This window comes from Silene latifolia, chromosome 11, assembly GCF_048544455.1.
Source record: "Silene latifolia isolate original U9 population chromosome 11, ASM4854445v1, whole genome shotgun sequence".
Classification (NCBI taxonomy): domain Eukaryota; kingdom Viridiplantae; phylum Streptophyta; class Magnoliopsida; order Caryophyllales; family Caryophyllaceae; genus Silene; species Silene latifolia.
Window position 1 is genome coordinate 178,604,210 of NC_133536.1, and position 18,018 is coordinate 178,622,227.

The 18,018-nt window shown below is 36.3% G+C and overlaps 1 non-coding gene across 1 annotated transcript; it reads left to right on the top strand.

Moving 5' to 3' along the window:
- The first annotated feature begins 16,860 nt into the window (after window positions 1-16,860).
- Window positions 16,861-16,964, top strand: LOC141615808 (small nucleolar RNA R71). Its single transcript, XR_012530204.1, has one exon. It is a non-coding gene; the product is annotated as a small nucleolar RNA R71 (small nucleolar RNA).
- Window positions 16,965-18,018: the final 1,054 nt, after the last annotated feature.

An 18,018-nucleotide genomic window follows, 5' to 3' on the forward strand; every position in this document is an offset into this window, starting at 1 on the left:
TAAAGGATAGATCAAATAAAGAGAAGGACTAGAACTCGGTTCTCCCACAAATATGAGTAATTCCTCATACTAATCGTCTCGGCTAATCAAAAGGGGTAGAGAAGTAAGGGGGAGATGGCTCTAATTCGCCTAGAACCTCCCTTCCGGTCTCGCAATAGGACACTAGCTACTCCGACTAACCCCCCTCCCGGGTTCGAAAGCCGGTATCCCTAACTCAAAACCCGACAACCCCAAGAACATGCATTTTCCCAAGGAAGTCAAGTAAATGGTCAAGGTCATTAAGCACTCATCATATTCCGGGTCATCCCACTCCCCCTTCCGGAGGTCGATTTCAAACGCTAGCCTAGAGGCACCCTCCCTCGGTTCTCCCTTCCGGTCTCAACCTTAGTTGGTGACAAGAGTCGGTCCCCAAATACCCGACAAACAACCTAACCAACTTCCGTTGGTGGACAAGGGTCAAAAGTCGACACTACCCGAAAACCAAACCTTGAACAAGCAAATTCCCCTAGACTACCCTCACCAATTTTCCCCACAAATTAGCCTTAGTGACAATTAGTTAGTGAAATTACCCATATCGGGTCAAACCGAGTCCTAGAAGGAGACTACTCACTAATCATGTTTCTTAAGACAAAGGAGACAATAAAGATGGATTCTTTAAGCATAAACATGGTGGGAGAATAAATTCTACTACTAATCATGCAATTAATCAACAAAATTATAAGGAAAGACAAATTAATCTAAGATGGAAAGAGATTAATGCAAAAAGACACAAACTTTAACACAAGCAACTCAAAGATTCAATCTTTGAGAGCAACAACAATGGAAAACAAAGAAAAGATGAACAAGAGAGAGATTAGCATCAATTAAACAACAAGAAGTAGTATTCTAACATGAACAACTAAACAAGAATTAAGAGAAAAAAACAAAGTGTAAACAAATGAAATAAGGAAGAGAAATTATACCACTTAATTGCAAAAGAAAGGAACTTGGATTGAAATATGGAAGGATTCTTCAATTCTCCAAATACAACCCAAAATTACTAATTGTAAACTAATGAAAAGAGAAGAACTTGGATAAACAAGAGAACAATTGTATTAATTTTTGAGTAAAGATTACAACTTGGGTAAGAGGAAAATTAATTTAGGGTTCTAAAATATTTGAGAGAAAGATGAACTAGTCTAATTTTCTAATCTAATTTCTAAGGTAGTAATGTGTGTTTGTGGTAGTTGTCTTTTATACTAATCTAATAAGAGTATCACTAATAATAATAATAATAATAATAATAATAATAATAATAATAATAATAATAATAATAATAATAATAATAATAATAATAATAATAATAATAATAATAATAATAATAATAATAATACCAACAATAATAATAATCAAAATAATAATAATCCTAATCACTGTACTACACGACATTTGACTCAAAAACAGACAAAAGCAAAACAAAAGGGCAAAAGACGGAAGGGGGGTCTGCCGGTCACGTGCCGGGGCTTGTGCCGGCGAGGCGAGGTCATTGAGAAAAGAGCGAAAATCAAGAGGGATGTGTATTTTGCTTGGTCACGACCAACGGGCACACCGTGAGAAACAATGAAGACCGATGCTAAATTGTTGATTTGGTGCGTTGTGTCGGTCGGTGGCCGGCACGCTATCCCTATACCGTAGCGAGGCCTTCACCAAAAAGGAGGATAATGGGTGTGTTCTCGCGGTTGAGGATGTCGATCGCGGGGCACCGACACGGAGAACAAAGCTTCATAAAAACTCGCCGATCCCGAGTTCGAATTCAATTAGTTCAGATGGCTAAACTTAAATGGTGATGGCGGCTTCGATTCCGAGCTTGATTGTGGAGCACGGAGGAGCTGATGGTGTCGGATGGCGTAGGAGGTGATGATGTCTATGAAGTGGTGTTTGTGGAAAGTGTATAAAAATGGTGGTGAGCTCGTGTGATGATGATGAGTATGAATGGCGATTGAAGGAGAGTGGAGTTTGATGCGAGGGTAAATGTGATTGAACTTGAGGACGGAAATGGTGGTGTATGCAGGTGATGTCGAATTGGAGTATGGTGATGTCGGGTTGATGATGATTGACTGAGGCTATGTAAATGAATGGGGATGGCGAAGGAGGTTGGGATCGAAAATGGTGGCTGTAAAGCTTTGATAACGGTGATGGAGTGAAACGGATGATGATGATTTGAACAATTGTGATTTGGTCAATGTTAATGGAGGTTGACATTTGACAGTATGTTGATCTTGGTTGGAACAAAAACGAAAGAAGCAAAGGGGATTGTAATGTTGCTGAAGTCAATGGTCAACACTTTATTCTCTTTTATTTCATTCAAGTCAAATCCACTTCTTGAGTCCGTCTTATTCCGTCTTGACCCAATTTGCTCGCTCTTTAATTTCCGTCTCATTATTCCTCCTTGCCTGCACGTTATTAAAATAAAATGATATTAATATTAATATTAAATAAAAATCCAACTAATTAATAAATATAACTACGACGACTATTATTATAAATTAGTAAATAAATGAGCTAATTAAACAATTAAGCACGCAAAATTGAGTTGAATAAGAGTAAAAGTATGGGTAAAATACGACTAAAATGCTACTTATCACAATCACTTAGACTTTGGATTTGACAACAAACCCACGATAAGACACTCCTTAGGACCTCTCAAAGAGACTCTCTTTTGGTAACAATCTATTCTAGCTTTGTACTTACCCAGCCAATCCATACCAACTATCACCTCAAAACCATCCATAGGGAATTCTAACAAATCCACTGGAAGGTCAACCTGCCCAACTATCATTGATACTGAAGGAAAAGTAGATCTATATACTAACATATTCATATATGTTTTAATTTAATTTGTCATAAAATTAATAAGTGATCTAATGCATGCAAACATATAAACAATATAAAGAAGAAATCATCATCTTACATTGTGATTTTCGGATCAATAGGGCACAAGAGAGTTCTCCTTCTCTCTTGTTCTTGAGCTCTCCAAATGGAAGAACAAGGATTCAAATATAGAATCCCTCCCAAAAGCATATACCCATGGAAAACTCATAATAACCAATATTATTTAGATCTAGTAATAATATTAGTTTTACTATAAAATTGACACAAAATAGATTGTATTTTTCTCTTGAAAATTTCGGTCAAGAGGGAGTATTTTGTGTGGTTTATTTCTCTAAAAATCTCATAAGATGTAGAGAGCATATTTCTTTTCTTACTCTAGAAAATTATATGCTTGAATGAATGAATGAATGAAAATTGAAAAGAAAAACCCTTTTCTTTTCTTCTATGGTTGTCCGAAATAATAGCCTTGGGTAGTATGCCCAATGCTTTTTATTTTTTCTCTTCTCAAAAGCTTAGGTTTGCATGACTACTTGTTAGCTTCCATCATTGTGTTTTCCATTTAACACAATTTCTCCACTAACTCCCTCCATAATTTCGGCACTTTTATTATAAAATGGATGGTCCATTTTATTTTGTCATTTGTCAATTGTGACATATGTGACATATAACTTGACATGTGAAATTGTAATGTATTTTTAACATATTAAAAATCAACATACTCATAAAATATGTCATATACAAAATCGACTAGTAATTCGTAATTACTTGTACCAAAAGTGTTTCCGAATTATAAACTACAACATTCTGTATTTATAATAATTTATTCATTCCGTTTCAATTGTTTCTGTAAACAATAATTTCATCTAAGTAATAAAACAATTCGATTACTTAGACCGTGTCTCATTTAATCATATTACAATAAGATACGTTAATTATACTCACAAAATCATCCGTCAATTTTAAGCAATTTAATTAACTCGTATCGGTATACGATTAATTAAATAATCAATTAAGAGTATTTCCCTATAGGTATGACCTAAGGGGATCAACTGATCACCATCGTTGCACGACAGTAATGTCAAACTCTAGTCAGCCAATCATTACCGATATATGTGGACCAGTTGACTGTAAATATTACATCCCACATGTATTCTTAAAATGAGATTTAATAATGATATTTAAATCATGTGATCGCACTATTGTTGAGGACACATTTCCCAACAATCTCCCACTTGTCCTCGACAAGTGTGCGTCACCAATTCTCTTGTCCAATTACTATCTCCCACTCAATGCAAGGTGTCTTTCGGGTCGTACTTGCAAGTGATCATATCGAGAATGGTTTCCTCGATCTGGAGAATAACTGATTGACCGGATTTATCTATCATAGATACCTTCCGAGCGTGGCCACGCATTTCCAGTTCATTACTCCTCGAGTGGCCCTGAGATATTGTTTTAACCCTGACAAGGGGGTGGACATTCCTATCGCACTTATTCCCTTCGACTAACCACAGCCATCATAACCCAAATATGCCCATTTGACCCCATTTACGAAGGTCGTAGTAACACAAATCAAAGTTAATCTGAAACTGTGCCATCTTAGGCGAACAGCCTTTAGTCAAAAGAATCGACTCATTAGAATACTATAGCAGCTCTCGCCACGACCAGGCTATATAAATTGCCAGAACTCTATAAGCGGTCATAAGGCCCGACAAGGTGTTCCTAACAGTCTGCCTATGTGATCGACTAGTCATCTCACATGACTCTATGGCACTTGAACTTGCCATCAATCGCATCACACTCTAGTCACTTCGAGACGTCATCTCATACAAGTGACTATGGGCTAATACTATGTTAATCCGGGTTCACTTTAACGGGGTTCAACGTTGTCTCTACAACCCGTTTGGATGTAACAAAGTATAATAAAAGAGTTTTAAAGTAAAACTCGAACGACAAATGCGATTATCACATATGAATAGTCAATGCCTGATTACTTTTTCATGTTCTATAATCTAATTTGATCTTGTACGTAGTTGTTCATTTCAATTCAATTGAAATGACATGACTCATCATGTTTAGCCTTTGAGAAGGCTTTGGTTAGTAGGTTTTATCAATTTCTTGTACCTTACTCAACCTTACTACATACTCGTTTTCCTTTGTAATGTATACATTTGCATCACAAAACATTCTGAGTACGTGTCGATATCCAATCAAGACATAGGTCCTTTAGCCTAAGAATAACTCCCACTGTTTTCACAGTGTGCGGGACTCATCCTCTTTGCACATCTCATGATTGCAAGTGTACTCAATTTCCGTTATAAATATCTCTCATTGTTCTTTATTGCCTAGAACGATTCTAGAAAATCTACTTCTTAATTAACATTGCCACAATGGTATCTTAACCATCCTAATGTGTTTTGATTATGGTTTTGTCGGAAACCATGCGCAATCTCAATTGTCAATTGTCACTTGTGTAACACCCTTACACAAAATTGCATCATAAACACTTTGCATCATAGCCTTAATGCTTCTGCAAGCACTTAAGGGTAATCTTTATGGCTTACTTGGTAAATATTACTTAAATTCGATTTTGAAAACAATTCATCATACTCCAAGTATATGAAGTGTTATACATCATTTTCTATTTACTTGATTTGGCAGCGGAAGCAAATGGAATCAATCAAATATGTTCAACTTCGTTGAACTAGTCATGAATCTTATCAACATAAGACTTCTTATTGACGCTAATATCATGTGGATTTATCTTCATAAATCCGGATATTAAAGATGTATTATAATACTCCAAAAGTCTTACATCATTCACAATGATCAATATGTCATCCACATATAAGACTAATTAAAATTTCCGTAACCCCTACTAAACTTCATGTGTAAACACAACTTCTCAACTTATCGAGAAAAGTTTTATCACATGATCAAAATGTTGATTCCAACTCATTGATGTCCTACTTAAGATTCTCTCTTAAGTTTCACATTATCTTAGGATTGCAAGAATCTATAAAACTCATGACATGTATTGAATACATTCCTTCTATTGAAGAAGTGGGTTTTAGATTTACTTGCTGTATGTATATCCTCATAATGAAACACAATCCCTAAGAAGATCCAAATAGACTTAATTATTTCAATTAGTGCAAAACCCTTTGCAACAAATCTTGCTTTGAAATATCTCTTTATTAGTGCAAAACCCTTTGTCACTAATCAAGCCCTTTTGTTTCGGATTTTCATGGCTCTAAGCCTTGTATTGAGTTATGACTTAAACATTCTTATGTAATTCATATGTTCATTACTTTCTAGAAGTAATCAACTTGAATCAAACAATTTCTTTTGTAAGTTATAAGTTCTTTACTTTCTTAAAAGTAGCATGAATTCATCATTTTTAACAAGTGACGAATTTAACCTCCTAGGTTTTGAAGAAACAATGTCTTACACAAAACGTCTCATGTAGCCAAGAAAGACCAGTTTCTTGCGACATAACATTCTCTGTGGCTCTTGAATAATTTCTCCCACTATGTCTTCTAGAAATAAACTTGTATTTTAGAAAGACAGCTTCATGAGCCGCAAACCCGTCATGCTCGTGATAATTGAAAAGGGAAAAATGAGCATTTGTTTCTTGTGAAAACTTACAAACATGGTACCCTTACCATTTCATATCTCATATGATTCGATTTAGTGGAAAAATAATTTAGACAAAAATGATAAAATCCCCAAAAGGATCAAGTAACTCAAAGTAACTTGATTGAAGTCCAAACCATATCGAATATCGTTTGATTTCTTATCCATCCACACATTATTTCATAATGCGTGCTAAGAGAGATTAACTTGTGATACTATATCACATTTCCTTTGGCTTATATCAAAGTCTTCACTTTGATAATCCCATCACGACTAAATCGTGATTTCTTGAACTCTTGAACTTCTTCAAAGATTTCTCTATTTACCTTATTAAGTGAACACACTAGTGTCAACTTAAATCGTTGGTAAAAGATGATGATCAACCTATTTTGGATCGATGATTTATAACCTCGATCTCCTTTTCAACCAAAAGGTACGAGATATCTTGCTTTAAATACAAGATACGCATATACCATTAACAATCTAATGGTTTCAAGAGTACTCCATAACTCTTTGCGTTCATCATTCCAAAATTCAAGGTTTAATCTTGGGTTACCAATTTGAGTCTTGCATCATCTTCATGATATATCATTCTAGTTTGGTTTAGAATATAATCACCTTGATAATGGGCTAGCCATACATCAAATCGTGGTGTATAGGGTCACAAAAGTGAAACCTCTTTTGTATCTTAACAAGTTTGTATTCTTATTTAGAGTTATGTACTTAATAGTCACAATTAAGTACAACTCCAAACCCAAAAACTAGGTTTAGTACACAATGACTCTATCTCTCGACTTCATTGTTGCTAGTCGTCATATTCTAATCATCTTATGTGTCTAATACAATGATTAAAACCTCCACTAGTTTCTAATATTGACGAAGTGGTACTAGCAAAATTTATGTTTAATCAAATAAACATTTAAAGAAGAAGGTCTCATTAGATGTCCCACAACTAACTTGTTGATTCTTCAATATTATTGGGGTAGTTTCCTTTCTTGTGTCCAACATTTAAGACAATGGAAACTTTATCGTTCGGGATTGATAGGTTTAGTATCGTCATTCTCAACAACTTTACCTTTAACATTACCTTGTATCAATTCCATTATAATCTTTACTTCTTGAACCTCATCCTCATCTTAACGGTTTAAGAGAATGCTCCCACTTATTTCAATGAGTCTTTACTTTGAGAAGCAAAATTGAATTCATGAAGATTACTCTTCATTTGTTCGTTTTAGTCTTAAAACTTTCATTGAAGTGGTTGCGTTATTTTGGTCAATTTTGATTTCCAACAAATCTAGTTACCAAAACAATTTATCGCTTCAAGGTACTTAATTCAATTAAGTATATGAATAACAATCCATTGTAAGTAGATGTGTTAGTCAAGAATCAAAAACCTGTTTGATAATGAATAACCTTTATCTATACTCTTTAAAAGAGATCCTTAGCAATGGTTTATTTGAGGTTTTAGAAGCAAATTCATATTTGTCTTTAGTTACGATGTTTTAATGGAGGTTTTGAAAAATCGAAATGATATCGTATATGAATTGTGGTAAAGAAATAGAATAATATAATAACGGAATAGTGGAAAACTTAACATTTATCGTTTTAATAATACTTGTAAATAAGTATAGCATTTATATAGTGACCTCTACCCAACTATGTAAATGATTCCAAGATCCAAATTCATATTAACTTGGGCACGGTGTGGCCGATACATCCCTTATCAATATAACTCGGTGGATTAACTCTTTAATCGATTCTACTATTAGAACTCTTGGTCGATAAAATTACATTAACATTTATCTTTAGCCCAAAACACATCCGACAAGGGCACGGTGTGGCCGATACATCCCTTATCAAAAACTTTTGTTGAGTTCAACCCAAATTTCGAATAAATGTGTCCATGATCCAAATCCACATCAACTTGGGCACGGTGTGGCCGATACATCCCTTATCAACATGAATTCGGTGCATAGACATTTATCACCCACTTCCCCTACGTAACAAGGTTTGTACCCCGGTGTGGCCGAGCGCACTCCCTCACGAAATAGGTTTTCATGGTTTCTACTCTTTGGTAAGGCTAAGTCTCAATTGTTTATTTTTAGCGAGAGGTCATGCCAATTTATTATCTATCACGTTTTAAGTGAACTAAAGCGGTGAACTACGATAATTGTAATTGACACGGTCGATATACTCGATTAAAATGATAATGCATGTTTTAGTTATGGCGATTTAGCGATGCATGCGACATATAAATAAAATGCAAAGCATAAATTAAATCCTAGTATGGCCTTCCTAAAATAGAAAATCTAATTAACTATTACATATTCGGAAACCAACTCCATTGGTCCCTTGAACTTCGGTTGTGGCACGCATCTCGAGATAACACCGTCTTTATGTATCGCCATCTTGAAGAAATCGGTCTTTGGGAACTCCGAGATAAATTAAATTACATAATTTCCTATTATACATTTGTAACTAAAATAAAATAAATCTATTAAATTACAAAACGGTGATACGAGATCACAATAAAATTACAACCGAATCGATACCCCATACATTTCGGGAAATACCAATTAAAATCTAAGGCCATACTAAGTAAAAATTACATAAAATAAAATTATGACAATCATAAATAAAATGCAGCATTAAAATATGTATGAACATGCCCAATTTTATGCTAAATCGCCTTTAATTAGCCAATATCGTATATTACTCGGTTTTTACGGATTTGCGTGATTCAACATTTTATAATCACAAAAATTACATAAATTCATATTTATACATAAGTTAATTATCCTAACCTTTTAGGACTCAAAATTTAGTCTTCACTAATTATTTGACCATAATTAACTCATATTTCTAAAATTGTTCATTAATGGACCAAAAAATACAAAATAAGCTATAAACTTCAAATAAATCACAAAATTTCAAATAAATTCAAAATTTGAAATTTAAACTCATGAACATTCTGGAAAAAATACCATGACACTCATAATGTTCAAAACTTAGGTTAAAAATTTCGAAATTTTTCCGAAAAAACAATGTTGCGGTTTATCGGTTTTTAACAAAATAATCATAAAAACATGAGAAAAATTATATTCATTAACTTTTCAATTTTAGATCTGAAAAAGATAATAAAATGCAACATTGGACGTTTTTCCTTAGTCATAGATTATGTTTTATTAATTTTTCACTAATAATGTCACTATTTATGCTATTGTTCTTCAAAAATCCATAAATCATGCAAAAAGACTTCAATATAGCCTATTATTTTACACACATCTTTTAAAATTTCATGTGACAACATACTAAATTTCTATGACCAGATTCGAAATTTATCTCATATTAACCTATTTTTCACTTAAATCCGATTTTAATAATGAAAAATCCATTTTTCGAGCATAAGAAGTCCAAAAATTATGAAAATTTACATGTCATCTCAAAATGATATAAGTGATAACATATCCAAAAACCACTTGAAAATTCGAAGTTTAGCTAATTTTCGTCCAAAAATGACATTTTTATCATAAAAATCACATTTTAATGCCAATATTATATAAAATGAACAATAAAATCCATAAATTAACCAAAATATCCTAAATACATTTTAGGATCAGAAACTTTAACATGCAAAAATTAATTTTGTGATATATCATATTAACACAAATTATACATGTTTTATATGTTAATCTTTATAACTCGGAAAAACTTTTAACCGATTTCCATGCAAACAACCATGACTCTTGATACCGATTGAAGGAAAAGTAGATCTATATACTAACATATTCATATATGTTTTAATTTAATTTGTCATAAAATTAATAAGTGATCTTATGCATGCAAACATATAAACAATATAAAGAAGAAATCATCATCTTACATTGTGATTTTCGGATCAATAGGGCACAAGAGAGTTCTCCTTCTCTCTTGTTCTTGAGCTCTCCAAATGGAAGAACAAGGATTCAAATATAGAATCCCTCCCAAAAGCATATACCCAAGGAAAACTCATAATAACCAATATTATTTAGATCTAATAATAATATTAGTTTTACTATAAAATTGACACAAAATAGATTGTATTTTTCTCTTGAAAATTTCGGTCAAGAGGGAGTATTTTGTGTGGTTTATTTCTCTAGAAATCTCATAAGATGTAGAGAGCATATTTCTTTTCTTACTCTAGAAAATTATATGCTTGAATGAATGAATGAATGAAAATTGAAAAGAAAAACTCTTTTCTTTTCTTCTATGGTTGGCCGAAATAATAGCCTTGGGTAGTATGCCCAATGCTTTTTATTTTTGCTCTTCTCAAAAGCTTAGGTTTGCATGGCTACTTGTTAGCTTCCATCATTGTGTTTTCCACTTAACACAATTTCTCCACTAACTCCCTCCATAATTTCTAAGACTTTCATTATAAAATGGATGGTCCATTTTATTTTGTCATTTGTCAATTGTGACATATGTGACATATAACTTGACATGTGAAATTGTAATGTATTTTTAACATATTAAAAATCAACATACTCATAAAATATGTCATATACAAAATCGACTAGTAATTCGTAATTACTTGTACCAGAAGTGTTTCCGAATTATAAACTACAACATTCTGTATTTATAATAATTTATTCATTCCGTTTCAATTGTTTCTGTAAACAATAATTTCATCTAAGTAATAAAACAATTCGATTACTTAGACCGTGTCTCATTTAATCATATTACAATAAGATACGTTAATTATACTCACAAAATCATCCGTCAATTTTAAACAATTTAATTAACTCGTATCGGTATACGATTAATTAAATAATCAATTAAGAGTATTTCCCTATAGGTATGACCTAAGGGGATCAACTGATCACCACCGTCGCACGACAAAGAATGTCAAACTCTAGTCACCAATCATTACCGATATATGTGGACCAGTTGACTGTAAATATTACATCCCACATGTATTCTTAAAATGAGATTTAATAATGATATTTAAATCATGTGATTGCACTATTGTTGAGGACACATTTCCCAACAGATACACCCTTATACAACCTCCCACAAGACACTGACTCAACTGATGATATAGAAACCTCGTCTTTTACAGACTCAAACTCTATCAAATCCAAAAGCTTAGCATGACTCGACGATACAAAAGAGTGTGACGCCCCCAAATCAAATAAAGCAAAGGTAGAAACACCATTAACAAGAAAGGTACCCATGATCATGTGAGCATCATCCTCAGCAGCTTTCTTGTCCATCATGAATAACTTTCCACTGGTCTTTTGTCCACCAACCTGGACTGTACTAGCTGAAGTAGATGGCTTGGCAACTGACCCCTAATTGTTGTTAGCTATCGCTTTCTGATAAGAGTTACCGTCATTGCGGTTAGATCCACTGTTGTTGTTACTCTGACCTCCTTGGTTATTCCATAACCCAGTCGGCCTGTTGCTAGCAAAACTCTAAGACGGACCCTGCGACAAGCTCCCCTGCAATGGCCTTTGAAAACCTCTCCCCACGGCACTAGTACACTTATGCCTCATGTGGCCCATACCGCCACAGTTATAGCAAGAGAGATTCTAGCTACTACCACTACCACCACAACCACGCCGATATGAAGCTCCACTACTAAAACCCAATCCCGATGTGTAAGCCCTCGCTTGGTTATGGTTACCCCTCTTGTAACTAGACTGAACACCACCCTCACTCTCAACCTTTCTCTTCTCAGGACCCCTCTCCTTGTTCTCTTTGGCCATTTCGACCAATCTGTCAGCTCTCCCTACTCGCTCATAAACTTCCTTAACATATGGAAGGACCCCAACTGGTAGCTTCTCCATTACCTGGTAAGTCAAGCCCTTCTCAAACCTCAGTGCCAAGTTCTCCTGATACAACCTCATGTCCTCTGCATACCTCGATTTCTCATTAAACTTGTGGTAATAATTAGCCACAGCCATATCCGGAGTCATTTTAAAAGCATCAAACTCTTCCCTCAGCTTACTACGAACATGTTCAGGTACAAACTCCTGGCGCATAGCTCTCTTAAACTCACTCCATGGTATAGCTGACTTCCCCTGCTTCAAATAAAAATCTAAGGCAGTCTCCCTTACCTTGTCCCACCACTCTCCCGCAACATCTCTCAAGTAGAACGCAGCTTGTTCCACTTTAAAGTCCTCGGGACAATGGAACACATTCAAGATGTTCTCCATCTCACTATGCCAATTGTTGATCAAGATTGGCTCACTGGTACCCATATACTCTTTTAGGTTGAAGCAGGCTATCATAGTTCTCATCTTGGCAAAGTCCACCCCGACATATTTGTCTTTCCCAAACTTTTTTAGGGCCTCGGTAAGGGCCTCTTGATGCTCAAGCATCTTGGCTATCTCATCTACACTCATCTCTTGCGCCCTAGTGTACAAAGCAGATCTCTTTGGCGGCATCTTTGAGCTATAAGAGGAGAGACAAATGTAAGCACATAACCTATGGCTCAAAGCATATACGACCTGTACAACACATACTTGATCGAGTAACTATGCCCACTCGATCGAGTAGAGGTCACTCGATCGAGTTGCCCACTTACTCGATCGAGTGCCTCAACTCCAGAACCTGACCAGAACGTACAACATAACGCACTCGATCGAGCCCCAAACGTACTTGATCGAGTAGCCCCCACTCGATCGAGTACTCTACTTCTCGATCGAGTTCCCTAAAATAGCAGCTACTGTCTAACATTGTCATATACCCACTCGACCGAGCTCAGCCCACTCGATCGAGTCCAACCTACTCGATCGAGTATCCTCCACTCGATCGAGTCATGCTGACTCTCTAGCTACCCGCATGATTTAACTTAACAACTTTTCGCAACAAATATATATATATATATATATATATATATATATATATATATATATATATATATATATATATATATATATATATATATACACAAAAAAATGCAACATCCTATTCACATGTTTCTATAATGCCACATTATAAATCATCCATCATGCAACATCATTATTCACAACATATTATCATATGAATACTTCACCTTTTTCCACCACATCCTCCATTCCTCCACAATCATTTATCAAACAATTTCATACAACATATCATCCAACATATGCAATAGAACATTAGTATATACATAGCGATCCCATGACACCCCATAGTGACCGGTTCAAAGTTGTAGGGCGATCTCGCGACTTTAGAACATCTCCCAAGCCTTTGCATTAGCTCCTAGCAACTCCTACCCGAGTTCATTTTAATTTGACTCCCTAGGTTGATTAGGTTCATTAGTTACAGGTTCCAAAATCGCCGCTCTGATACCACTTTGTAACACCCCCATACACCAAGGTGCCTTACCAAGACCACCTAATGCATGGAAGTGCTACTATGTCGGTTACTCGAGGCAATGTATATCAAATTGAACATAAAAGAACATACTTAAAAAAATGATTTTAAGTGATTACATAACAAAATCCCAAAACTGTAAAGTGTAATACAACTGTTCCAAAATATCAAACCAACTAAAGAGAAATATAAGTTCAATGACACAGCGGAAGACTCTAGTGACACGTGGTGACTCCATCCCAGCTATCCCTCGCGCAATCCATCTCATACCTACTCAATAGCTGCTCACCATCCACGAACGAATCACCACAGTTTTTAAAACAATTAACGGGGTCGGTTACTGATTACACAATACAAGATAAGCAAGATAACAATATTTACGATATTTACACAACTCCGTCACATCTCCACACACCTGACAACACACTAAAGTGTGTAGCCCTACCAGAATATCCATCACAACAGATATTCCACACCGCCAGTGGGGACCGCAGCCGTTCCCACCAAATCCCTGCTCATCAACTCCGAGCGAAAACCCAGGTTCCTTAATGTACACATCCCCCTTGTGACGGGAACCACAAGGGGTGAATCAAGGGCGTGAAGTCACTCCCGCAAGTGACTCCATTCAGCCGAGGATGCGCCTCGAAAACCACAGACAAACACATCCAACCAACTATACAACAAAAATTACCAATTACAATACCAATATGATAAAGATCAACAACATCACAACCATCACAAATCAACTATCAAATACAATGTAATCAATAAACGAGTAGGGAAACCCTACCTGGAAAAGCAATTCACCAAGATCGTCACAATCAGCTATTCAAAACCGCTCTTCTACGAAATCACCTCCTATAATCACACAATCATATAATTACTATCTAACAATCAAAATACTCCCAAAACCCCCAAAATACCCAATTAGGGTTTCAACCCAAAAGCAATGAAACGTCATAAAAATCATATTAGAATCTTAACCACGATGCGACGATCTCAACGGCATAAAGAACACAATGATCCGATGATTCTAGCCCTTAGGATTTGATAGCAATGAGAGAAGAAGAAGCTATGTAACTTTTATTTTGTGTAAATAGTTTGGATTGATAAAATAACTTTAAATAACTTTCTCACGTTGCTGTCAAAACCCGGTGAAACAACCCGTAAAACCGACTTACTCGATCGAGTGCCCCCTACTCGATCGAGTACCCTTCATATAGTACACTGTTTTGAAACCAAAACTCACTTAATCGACAGAGTAAGCCTTACTCGATAGAGTACCCAACAGTACAGAAAACCGTAGTATTACAGTTTGGTTGGAGCAATGTGTAGTCTGTAGGCAGTCGTCAATGTACGGTGATGGTTGTTACATGGGTTGTCGGATTTGTAACGAATAAGTACCAAATACACTTAGAAATAAAATACAATAACAGAGTTGAATCAATAGTTAATTAAAGCATTTTTAATAAAATGAATCTGGGAGTGAAGGGTTATAACTAGTGACAACAATGTGTTAAGTTCCTGTTCACAACAATAAAGCGCTCAAAATGCTCGACGTCAAACCAAATTAATTGTCAGAAACTTCTCGGAAAATTACAAGAAGAAAAAAGGGGTTTCTATGCATTGAATGACGCGACCAAAAATTAATAAAAGAAGAAAGTGATAGAGCAACCGGAACACATCAAACAAGGTATCGATCAGGGTGCAGCCGTGCAGCAAACCATCTCCGTCGATCTTTCCAATGCCGACGATTCTGGGTAGGGCAATACGACGTTCCAACTGCTTTTTTGCAAGACTTGGGCCATTTATTTATGGCCAAAATAGGGACAAGGTAGAACTATAGTTCTTGTTGATGAGTCAAAAGTGGAGGAAAGCTTTCCGATTGTTTATGTTTATCAATTTTAAAGGAGCTCAAGAACTTTCAAGTGAGACGGGGGTAGGCCTCTCTTAGATATCGTACATATGCTTTATTCCGACTCCCTTAAACAATTCTAGGGTGATTTTGTCTAAACCTAAATCCCGCATCGATGGGCGGTCAATAAAATGGGTAGGGTGAAGGGGACGTTGTTTAAATAACATGAATTTACCATTTTGAGTGATGGAGACGAATTGGAGTCCCAGAAAATCCGGATCGGGACCTGTATCCATAGTCGCGGCCACCACCATCTCGGCTTGAACAAGTGCCAAATCATCCCGACGAACCCGTTTCTTAGGTGCCATTGGTGTTGGTAGAAGGGGGTTAGTGATTGGAATGGTGTGGGTGGTTGATTGTGAAGGATTAATTGAGTTTTGAGGGAGAGATTTGATTTTAGAGATAAGGAAAGTGTTGAAATTATATAGGAAAATGAGATGTGTTGTGTGTATTATTGAGAATCATAGGGTTCCTAACCGGTCTGGGTACCGGCCACCAATGGACCAATTGGGAGTCTAAGACATTTTTGAAATTTTCGAAATTTTTTTATAATATCATCAGGGAACTCCCAACCGGTAGGGGGACCGGCCACCGGTCTCCCGGCTGGGAGTCTATGCCTTATCTTTTATCTCATTTTTTCCTCATATGGATCTCCCAGCCGGTGGACCGGCTGCTGGTCTACCAGCTGGGAGTCTATCTTCTCTTTTCTTTTTATCGTGTTGTTTTCATAGTGGAGTCCCAGCCGGTGAGCCTCACAAGAGTGATTAGGAATTACCTCTTCCATGGGTGGACCATGGGAGGCACTAGCTTGGTCCACTTGATTCCTTTGTATTTGCTCAAATTTTTTCGTGAAAAGATCGATTTTAGAATTGGTCTCAGCATTTGAGCTAGAAGAGTTCTCTTAATGATAGTGGCTACTGCTTCTCAACATGTTACCCTTTGACCCATAGTTAGACTCCGAGTCAACCATTTTTTTGATAAGGGCCGAACCCTCTTCATCTCCTAGATGATCAAATTCTCCCCCCGCGGAAGCATTCACCATCTCTTTAGTTCTTGGTAGCAATGTTTGAAAGAACGTTTGGGTGATGTACCAAGCCGGAATCCCATGATGTGGACAACGTACAAGGTCTTGAAAGCTATCCGAAGCTTCCCCTAAAGACTCTCCATCTTCTTGTTGAAAAGTGGTTATCTCGTTTCGGAGCATAGCGAGCTTGGAGGATGGGTAGTATTTAGCTAGGAAAGCTTTGGCTAGGGCGTCTCATGTGGTGAATGTGTTTGGTGCATGAACGTTTAGCCAACGATCCGCTTTGTCCCTGATGCGTGACTATAATATGATGTTTTATACCCTATTTTACACGCATTTCAGAGCTCATTTGTGTAGTTTAAGCTACTATTTCCCCCATTTCCGTCTACTTTTGTGTTTTTGTGCAATATTGCATAAATGTGAAGAATCCAGCGGAAAATGACCCGAATCCGTCCCCAAGTACTTAGCATTGCATTTGACATGGAGTAAAGACTCGGGAAGCAAACTTGGTGCGCGTATCGAGGCCCGAAAGACGAATTTGTGAAGCTTTTGGAGCCAAGTACCTGTTGAAGTGGTCGATAGACCGATGCTCTTGGTCGATAGACCAGAGTACGATTGTCAGAAGCTCCTGTACAGCGCACCTTGGTCGATCGACTGGTCCAAGTGGTCGATCGACCACCCCACGAGCTGACGGAAATTAAAAGACGAGAAAGCCCAATATAATTAGGTTTTTGGAATAAAAGTTACGTATGACTATCTATATAACGTAACTTTAGGTTTCAGAAGATCATCATCGAATTTTAGGGAAATAATTAGGGTTCAATATCAAGTTTAGCATTAGATCTCATAATCATTCAATACAATCGGTTTTATTTGCTTTACTTTCGTTCGTGCTTTGGGATTCTTCCTCCTGTTTTCATTCGGTAATTCCGACTCTTTACTTTCAGTTTATCTTTATTCGTTCATAGATTAGAATTGCGTAGAGTAGATTCCCAAGCCTTATTTCGTTTATGCATCTTATTTGTTTAATCTATTCAATCATGCATCAAATTTCGTTAATAATTAATTTCATTGTTGTTATGAATTTTATCATGAGTAGCTAAACTCTTTGTGCTAGGATGTAGGGGACCTGTAGTGTAGGTGGCGTAGAATAGGTTGACCTGAGTCGCGCCATGGTCGATCGACTGCCTACCCTGGTCGATCGACTGGCTCACGTGAGAATTGCTTCGACTTA